The following is a 12,278-nucleotide window of genomic DNA, read 5'->3' on the forward strand; positions in this document are numbered from 1 at the left end:
TGTCAGACATCATGCATCAGACATCCACAAGCATCAGACATCAGGCATCAGACAGCCACAAGCATCAGACATCCACAAGCATCAGACATCAGGAATCAAACATCCACAAGCATCAGACATCCACAAGCATCAGACATCATGCATCAGACATCAGGCAACACACATCCACAAGCATCAGACATTGGGCATCAGACATCAGGCATCAGACTTCCACAAGCATCAAGCATCAGACATCAGGCATCAGACATCCACAAGCATCAGACATCAGGTATCAGACATCAGGACACACACATCCACAAGCATCAGGCATCAGACATCCACAGGCATCAGACATCAGGAATCAGACATCAGGCATCAGGCATCAGACATTCACAAGCATCAGGCATCAGACATCCACAAGCATCAGACATCATGCATCAGACATCAGGTGTCAGACAGCCACAAGCATCAGACATCAGGCATCAGACAGCCACAAGCATCAGGCATCAGACATCCACAAGCATCAAACATCAGGCATTAGACATCCACAAGCATCAGACATCAGGAATCAGACATCAGGTATCAGACATCAGGCATAAGACATCAGGCCTCTGACATCAGACATCCACAAGTATCAGACATCTACAAGCATCAGACATTAGACATCAGGCATCAGACATCATGCATCAGGCATCAGACATCCACAAACATCAGACTTCAAGCATCAGACATCAGGCATCAGACATCATGCATCAGACATCATGCATGAGACATCCACAAGCATCAGACATCAGGCATCAAACATCCACAAGCATCAGGCATCATGCATCAGACATCAGGCAACACACATCCACAAGTATCAGGCATCAAACATCGGGCATCAGACATCAGGCATCAGACATCCACAAGCATCGGACATCAGACATCCACAAGCATCAGACATCAGGCACCAGACATCAGCCATCAGGCATAAGACATCCACAAGCATCAGACATCAGGCATCAGACATCCACAAGCAACAGACATCATGCATCAGACATCAGGCAACATACATCCACATGCATCAGACATCAAACATCAGGTACCAGACATCAGCCATCAGGCATAAGACATCCACAAGCATCAGGCATCAGACATCCACAAGCAACAGACATCAGACATCAGACATCAGACATCCACAAGCATCAGACATCAGGCATCAGACATCAGGCACCAGACATCCACAAGCATCAGATATCCACAAGCATCAGACATCAGGCACCAGACATCCACAAGCATCAGACATCCACAAGCATCAGACATAAGGCATCAGACATCAGAAATCAGACATCAGGCACCAGACATCCACAAGCATCAGACATCAGGCATTAGACATCCGGCACCAGACATGCACAAGCATCAGGCATCAGACATGCACAAGCATCAGACATCATGCATCAGACATCATGCATCAGACATCAGGTGTCAGACATTCACAAACATCAGGCATCAGACATCAGGCATCAGACATCCACAAACATCATGCGTCAGACATCCACAAGCATCAGACATCCTGCATCAGACATGCATCAGACATCAGGTGTCAGACATCATGCATCAGACATCCACAAGCATCAGACATCAGGCATCAGACAGCCACAAGCATCAGACATCAGGAATCAAACATCCACAAGCATCAGACATCATGCATCAGACATCAGGTGTCAGACATCATGCATCAGACATCCACAAGCATCAGACATCAGGCCCTAGACATCCACAAGCATCAGGACTCAGACATTCACAAGCATCAGACATCAGGCACCAGACATCCACAAGCATCAGACATCCACAAGCATCAGACATCATGCATCAGACATCATGCATCAGACATCAGGTGTCAGACATCATGCATCAGACATCCACAAGCATCAGACATCGGGCATCAGACAGCCACAAGCATCAGGCATCAGACATCCACAAGCATTAGACATCAGGAATCAGACATGCCTGATGCCTGATGTGTGATACCTGATGTCTGATTCCTGATGTCTGATGTTTGTGGATGTCTAATGCCTGATGTTTTATGCTTGTAGATGTCTGATGCCTGATGTCTGATGCTTGTGGCTGTCTGATGCCTGATGTCTGATGTGTGATACCTGATAAGACATCAGGCCTCAGACATCAGACATCCACAAGTATCAGACATCTACAAGCATCAGACATTAAGATATCAGGCATCAGACATCATGCATCAGACATCAGGCATCAGACATCCACAAGCATCAGGCATCAGACATCCACAAGCGTCAGGCATCAGACATCAGGCATCCACAAGCATGAGACATCCACAAGCATCAGGCATTCGACATCAGACATCAGGCACCAGACATCCACAAGCATCAGGCATCAGACATCTGGCATCAGACATCCACAGGCATCAGACATCAGGCACCAGACATCCACAAGCATCAGACATCCACAAGCATCAGACATCAAGCATCAGACATCCACAAGCATCAGGCATCAGACATCAGGCATCAGACATCATGCATCAGACATCATGCATGAGACATCCACAAGCATCAGACATCAGGCATCAGACATCCACAAGCATCAGACATCCACAAGCATCATGCATGAGGCATCAGACATCCACAAGCATCAGACATCATGCATCAGACATCATGCATCAGACATCATGCATCAGACATCAGGTGTCAGACATCATGCATCAGACATCCACAAGCATCAACATCAGGCATCAGACAGCCACAAGCATCAGACATCAGGCATCAGACATCCACAAGCATCAGACATCAGGAATCTGACATCAGGTATCACACATCAGACATCAGGCCTCAGACATCAGACATCCACAAGTATCAGACATCTACAAGCATCAGACATTAAGACATCAGACATCATGCATCAGACATCAGACATCCACAAACATCAGACATCAAGCATCAGACATCCACAAGCATCAGACATCATGCATCAGACATCATGCATGAGACATCAGGCATCAAACGTCCACAAGCATCAGACATCATGCATCAGACATCAGGCAACACACATCCACAAGCATCAGGCATCAGACATCCACAAGCATCATGCATCAGACATCATGCATCAGACATCAGGTGTCAGACATCCACAAGCATCATATATCAGGCATCAGACAGCCACAAGCATCAGACATCCACAAGCATCAGACATCAGGAATCAAACATCCACAAGCATCAGACATCCACAAGCATCAGACATCATGCATCAGACATCAGGCAACACACATCCACAAGCATAAGGCATCAGACATCAAACATCGGGCATCAGACATCAGGCATCAGACTTCCACAAGCATCAGGCATCAGACATCAGGTGTCAGACATCATGCATCAGACATCAGGCAACACACATCCACAAGCATCAGACATCAGACATCCACAAGCATCAGACATCAAGAATCAGACATCAGGCACCAGACATCCACAAGCATCAGGCATCAGACATTCACAAGCATCAGACATCAGGCATCAGACATCATGCATCAGACATCAGGTGTCAGACATCATTTATCAGACATCCACAAGCATCAGACATCTACAAGCATCAGACATTAGACATCAGGCATCAGACATCAGACATCAGGCATCAAACGTCCACAAGCATCAGACATCATGCATCAGACATCAGGCAACACACATCCACAAGCATCAGGCATCAGACATCCACAAGCATCATGCATCAGACATCATGCATCAGACATCAGGTGTCAGACATCCACAAGCATCAGACATCCACAAGCATCAGACATCATGCATCAGACATCATGCATCAGACATCAGGTGTCAGACATCATTTATCAGACATCCACAAGCATCAGACATCTACAAGCATCAGACATTAGACATCAGGCATCAGACATCAGACATCAGGCATCAGATATCCACAAACATCAGACTTCAAGCATCAGACATCCACAAGCATCAGACATCAGGCATCAGACACCATGCATCAGACATCATGCATGAGACATCCACAAGCATCAGACATCAGGCATCAGACATCCACAAGCATCAGACATCATGCATCAGACATCAGGCAACAAATCCACAAGCATCAGACATCAAACATCGGGCATCAGACATCAGGCATCAGACATCCACAAGCATCGGACATCAGACATCCACAAGCATCAGACATCAGGCACCAGACATCAGCCATCAGGCATAAGACATCCACAAGCATCAGACATCAGGCATCAGACATCCACAAGCAACAGACATCATGCATCAGACATCAGGCAACATACATCCACAAGAATCAGACATCAAACATCAGGCACCAGACATCAGCCATCAGGCATAAGACATCCACAAGCATCAGGCATCAGACATCCACAAGCAACAGACATCAGACATCAGGCATCAGACATCCACAAGCATCAGGCATCAGACATCCACAAGCATCAGACATCAGGCATCAGACATCAGGCACCAGACATCCACAAGCATCAGACATGCGCAAGCATCAGACATCAGGCACCAGACATCCACAAGCATCAGACATCCACAAGCATCAGACATAAGGCATCAGACATCAGAAATCAGACATCAGGCACCAGACATCCACAAGCATCAGACATCAGGCATTAGACATCCGGCACCAGACATGCACAAGCATCAGGTATCAGACATCAGGCCTCAGATATCAGACATCCACAAGTATCAGACATCTACAAACATCAGGCATCAGACATCATGCATCAGACATCGGGTATCAGACATCCACAAACATCAGACATCAAGCATCAGACATCCACAAGCATCAGACATCAGGCATCAGACATCCACAAACATCAGACATCAAGCATCCGACATCCACAAGCATCAGACATCATGCATCAGACATCATGCATGAGACATCCACAAGCATCAGACATCAGGCATCAAACATTTACAAGCATCAGACATCTACAAGCATCATGCATGAGGCATCAGACATCCAAAAGCATCAGACATCATGCATCAGACATCATGCATCAGACATCAGGTGTCAGACATCATGCGTCAGACATTCACAAGCATCAGACATCAGGCATCAGACTCCCACAAGCATCAGACATCAGGCATCAGACATCCACAAGCATCAGACATCAGGAATCAGACATCAGACGTCCACAAGTATCAGACATCTACAAGCATCAGACATTAAGACATCAGACATCATGCATCAGACATCAGACATCCACAAACATCAGACATCAAGCATCAGACATCCACAAGCATCAGGCATCAGACATCATGCATCAGACATCATGCATGAGACATCCACAAGCATCAGACATCAGGCATCAAACATCCACAAGCATCAGACATCATGCATCAGACATCAGGCAACACACATCCACAAGCATCAGGCATCAGACATCCACAAGCATCAGGCATCAGACATCCACAAGCATCGGACATCAGGCATCAGACATTCACAAACATCAGGCATCAGACATCAGGCATCAGACATCCACAAACATCATGCGTCAGACATCCACAAGCATCAGACATCCTGCATCAGACATGCATCAGACATCAGGTGTCAGACATCATGCATCAGACATCCACAAGCATCAGACATCAGGCATCAGACAGCCACAAGCATCAGACATCAGGAATCAAACATCCACAAGCATCAGACATCATGCATCAGACATCAGGTGTCAGACATCATGCATCAGACATCCACAAGCATCAGACATCAGGCCCCAGACATCCACAAGCATCAGGACTCAGACATTCACAAGCATCAGACATCAGGCACCAGACATCCACAAGCATCAGACATCCACAAGCATCAGACATCATGCATCAGACATCATGCATCAGACATCAGGTGTCAGACATCATGCATCAGACATCCACAAGCATCAGACATCGGGCATCAGACAGCCACAAGCATCAGGCATCAGACATCCACAAGCATTAGACATCAGGAATCAGACATGCCTGATGCCTGATGTGTGATACCTGATGTCTGATTCCTGATGTCTGATGTTTGTGGATGTCTAATGCCTGATGTTTGATGCTTGTAGATGTCTGATGCCTGATGTCTGATGCTTGTGGCTGTCTGATGCCTGATGTCTGATGTGTGATACCTGATAAGACATCAGGCCTCAGACATCAGACATCCACAAGTATCAGACATCTACAAGCATCAGACATTAAGATATCAGGCATCAGACATCATGCATCAGACATCAGGCATCAGACATCCACAAGCATCAGGCATCAGACATCCACAAGCGTCAGGCATCAGACATCAGGCATCCACAAGCATGAGACATCCACAAGCATCAGGCATTCGACATCAGACATCAGGCACCAGACATCCACAAGCATCAGGCATCAGACATCTGGCATCAGACATCCACAGGCATCAGACATCAGGCACCAGACATCCACAAGCATCAGACATCCACAAGCATCAGACATCAAGCATCAGACATCCACAAGCATCAGGCATCATACATCAGGCATCAGACATCATGCATCAGACATCATGCATGAGACATCCACAAGCATCAGACATCAGGCATCAGACATCCACAAGCATCAGACATCCACAAGCATCATGCATGAGGCATCAGACATCCACAAGCATCAGACATCATGCATCAGACATCATGCATCAGACATCATGCATCAGACATCAGGTGTCAGACATCATGCATCAGGCATCCACAAGCATCAACATCAGGCATCAGACAGCCACAAGCATCAGACATCAGGCATCAGACATCCACAAGCATCAGACATCAGGAATCTGACATCAGGTATCACACATCAGACATCAGGCCTCAGACATCAGACATCCACAAGTATCAGACATCTACAAGCATCAGACATTAAGACATCAGACATCATGCATCAGACATCAGACATCCACAAACATCAGACATCAAGCATCAGACATCCACAAGCATCAGACATCATGCATCAGACATCATGCATGAGACATCAGGCATCAAACATCCACAAGCATCAGACATCATGCATCAGACATCAGGCAACACACATCCACAAGCATCAGGCATCAGACATCCACAAGCATCATGCATCAGACATCATGCATCAGACATCAGGTGTCAGACATCCACAAGCATCATATATCAGGCATCAGACAGCCACAAGCATCAGACATCCACAAGCATCAGACATCAGGAATCAAACATCCACAAGCATCAGACATCCACAAGCATCAGACATCATGCATCAGACATCAGGCAACACACATCCACAAGCTTAAGGCATCAGACATCAAACATCGGGCATCAGACATCAGGCATCAGACTTCCACAAGCATCAGGCATCAGACATCAGGTGTCAGACATCATGCATCAGACATCAGGCAACACACATCCACAAGCATCAGACATCAGACATCCACAAGCATCAGACATCAAGAATCAGACATCAGGCACCAGACATCCACAAGCATCAGACATCAGGCATCAGACATCCACAAGCATCAGACATCCACAAGCATCAGACATCATGCATCAGACATCATGCATCAGACATCAGGTGTCAGACATCATTTATCAGACATCCACAAGCATCAGACATCAGGCCTCAGACAGCCACAAGCATCATGCATCAGACATCATGCATCAGACATCAGGTGTCAGACATCCACAAGCATCATATATCAGGCATCAGACATCCACAAGCATCAGACATCCACAAGCATCAGACATCAGGAATCAAACATCCACAAGCATCAGACATCCACAAGCATCAGACATCATGCATCAGACATCAGGCAACACACATCCACAAGCATAAGGCATCAGACATCAAACATCGGGCATCAGACATCAGGCATCAGACTTCCACAAGCATCAGGCATCAGACATCAGGCATCAGACATCATGCATCAGACATCAGGCATCAGACATCCACAAGCATCAGGCATCAGACATCCACAAGCATCAGGCATCAGACATCAGGCATCCACAAGCATGAGACATCCACAAGCATCAGGCATTCGACATCAGACATCAGGCACCAGACATCCACAAGCATCAGGCATCAGACATCTGGCATCAGACATCCACAGGCATCAGACATCAGGCACCAGACATCCACAAGCATCAGACATCCACAAGCATCAGACATCAAGCATCAGACATCCACAAGCATCAGGCATCAGACATCAGGCATCAGACATCAGGCATCAGACATCATGAATGAGACATCCACAAGCATCAGACATCAGGCATCAGACATCCACAAGCATCAGACATCCACAAGCATCATGCATGAGGCATCAGACATCCACAAGCATCAGACATCATGCATCAGACATCATGCATCAGACATCATGCATCAGACATCAGGTGTCAGACATCATGCATCAGACATCCACAAACATCAATATCAGGCATCAGACAGCCACAAGCATCAGACATCAGGCATCAGACATCCACAAGCATCAGACATCAGGAATCTGACATCAGGTATCACACATCAGACATCAGGCCTCAGACATCAGACATCCACAAGTATCAGACATCTACAAGCATCAGACATTAAGACATCAGACATCATGCATCAGACATCAGACATCCACAAACATCAGACATCAAGCATCAGACATCCACAAGCATCAGACATCATGCATCAGACATCATGCATGAGACATCAGGCATCAAACATCCACAAGCATCAGACATCATGCATCAGACATCAGGCAACACACATCCACAAGCATCAGGCATCAGACATCCACAAGCATCATGCATCAGACATCATGCATCAGACATCAGGTGTCAGACATCCACAAGCATCATATATCAGGCATCAGACAGCCACAAGCATCAGACATCCACAAGCATCAGACATCAGGAATCAAACATCCACAAGCATCAGACATCCACAAGCATCAGACATCATGCATCAGACATCAGGCAACACACATCCACAAGCATAAGGCATCAGACATCAAACATCGGGCATCAGACATCAGGCATCAGACTTCCACAAGCATCAGGCATCAGACATCAGGTGTCAGACATCATGCATCAGACATCAGGCAACACACATCCACAAGCATCAGACATCAGACATCCACAAGCATCAGACATCAAGAATCAGACATCAGGCACCAGACATCCACAAGCATCAGACATCAGGCATCAGACATCCACAAGCATCAGACATCCACAAGCATCAGACATCATGCATCAGACATCATGCATCAGACATCAGGTGTCAGACATCATTTATCAGACATCCACAAGCATCAGACATCAGGCCTCAGACAGCCACAAGCATCAGACATCAGGCATCAGACATCCACAAGCATCAAACATCAGGCATTAGACATCCACAAGCATCAGACATCAGGAATCAGACATCAGGTATCAGGCATAAGACATCAGGCCTCAGACATCAGACATCCACAAGTATCAGACATCAGGCATCAGACATCCACAAACATCAGACATCAAGCATCAGACATCCACAAGCATCAGACATCATGCATGAGACATCAGACATCAAACATCCACAAGCATCAGACATCATGCCTCAGACATCAGGCAACACACATCCACAAGCATCAGACATCCACAAGCATCAGACATCATGCATCAGACATCAGGCAACACACATCCAAAAGCATCAGGCATCAGGCATCAGGCAACACATCCACAAGCATCAGGCATCAGACATACACAAGCATCGGACATCAGGCATCAGACAGCCACAAGCATCAGACATCAGGCATCAGACATCCACAAACATTAGGCATTAGACATCCACAAGCATCAGACATCAGGAATCAGACATCAGGTATCAGGCATAAGACATCAGGCCTCAGACATCAGACATCCACAAGTATCAGACATCAGGCATCAGACATCCACAAACATCAGACATCAAGCATCAGACATCCACAAGCATCAGACATCAGACATCATGCATGAGACATCCACAAGCATCAGACATCAGGCATCAAACATCCACAAGCATCAGACATCATGCCTCAGACATCAGGCAACACACATCCACAAGCATCAGACATCCACAAGCATCAGACATCATGCATCAGACATCAGGCAACACACATCCACAAGCATCAGGCATCAGACATCGGGCATCAGACATCAGGCATCAGACATCAGGCATCAGACATCCACAAGCATCAGACATCAGGCACCAGACATCAGCCATCAGGCATAGGACATCCACAAGCATCAGGCATCAGACATCCACAAGCAACAGACATCAGACATCAGGCAACATACATCCACAAGCATCAGGCATCAGACATCAAACATCAGGCATCAGACATACACAAGCATCAGGCATCAGACATCCACAAGCGTCAGGCATCAGACATCAGGCATCCGATATCAGGCATCCGACATCAGGCATCAGACATCAGGCACCAGACATCCACAAGCATTAGACATCCACAAGCATCAGGCATCAGACATCTGGCATCAGACATCCACAGGCATCAGACATCAGGCACCAGACATCCACAAGCATCAGACATCCACAAGCATCAGACATCAGGCATCAGACATCCACAAACATCAGACATCAAGCATCAAACATCCACAAGCATCAGGCATCAGACATCATGCATCAGACATCATGCATGAGACATCCACAAGCATCAGACATCAGGCATCAAACATCCACAAGCATCAGGCATCAAACATCCACAAGCATCAGGCATCAGACATCAGACATTCACAAATATCAGGCATCAGACATCAGGCATCAGACATCCACAAACATCAGGCATCAGGCATCAGACATCCACAAACATCATGCATCAGACATCCTGCATCAGACATCATGCGTCAGACATCAGGTGTCAGACATCATGCATCAGACATCCACAAGCATCAGACATCAGGCATCAGACAGCCACAAGCATCAGACATCCACAAGCATCAGACATCAGGAATCAAACATCCACAAGCATCAGACATCCACAAGCATCAGACATCATGCATCAGACATCAGGCAACACACATCCACAAGCATCAGACATTGGGCATCAGACATCAGGCATCAGACTTCCACAAGCATCAAGCATCAGACATCAGGCATCAGACATCCACAAGCATCAGACATCAGGTATCAGACATCAGGACACACACATCCACAAGCATCAGGCATCAGACATCCACAGGCATCAGACATCAGGAATCAGACATCAGGCATCAGGCATCAGACATTCACAAGCATCAGGCATCAGACATCCACAAGCATCAGACATCATGCATCAGACATCAGGTGTCAGACAGCCACAAGCATCAGACATCAGGCATCAGACAGCCACAAGCATCAGGCATCAGACATCCACAAGCATCAAACATCAGGCATTAGACATCCACAAGCATCAGACATCAGGAATCAGACATCAGGTATCAGACATCAGGCATAAGACATCAGGCCTCTGACATCAGACATCCACAAGTATCAGACATCTACAAGCATCAGACATTAGACATCAGGCATCAGACATCATGCATCAGGCATCAGACATCCACAAACATCAGACTTCAAGCATCAGACATCAGGCATCAGACATCATGCATCAGACATCATGCATGAGACATCCACAAGCATCAGACATCAGGCATCAAACATCCACAAGCATCAGGCATCATGCATCAGACATCAGGCAACACACATCCACAAGTATCAGGCATCAGACATCCACAAGCATCAGACATCATGCATCAGACATCAGGCAACACATCCACAAGCATCAGACATCAAACATCGGGCATCAGACATCAGGCATCAGACATCCACAAGCATCGGACATCAGACATCCACAAGCATCAGACATCAGGCACCAGCCATCAGCCATCAGGCATAAGACATCCACAAGCATCAGACATCAGGCATCAGACATCCACAAGCAACAGACATCATGCATCAGACATCAGGCAACATACATCCACATGCATCAGACATCAAACATCAGGTACCAGACATCAGCCATCAGGCATAAGACATCCACAAGCATCAGGCATCAGACATCCACAAGCAACAGACATCAGACATCAGACATCAGACATCCACAAGCATCAGACATCAGGCATCAGACATCAGGCACCAGACATCCACAAGCATCAGATATCCACAAGCATCAGACATCAGGCACCAGACATCCACAAGCATCAGACATCCACAAGCATCAGACATAAGGCATCAGACATCAGAAATCAGACATCAGGCATCAGGCACCAGACATCCACAAGCATCAGACATCAGGCATTAGACATC

The sequence above is a fragment of the Triturus cristatus genome, chromosome 1_1 (genome assembly GCF_964204655.1).
Source record: "Triturus cristatus chromosome 1_1, aTriCri1.1, whole genome shotgun sequence".
Classification (NCBI taxonomy): Eukaryota; Metazoa; Chordata; class Amphibia; order Caudata; family Salamandridae; genus Triturus; species Triturus cristatus.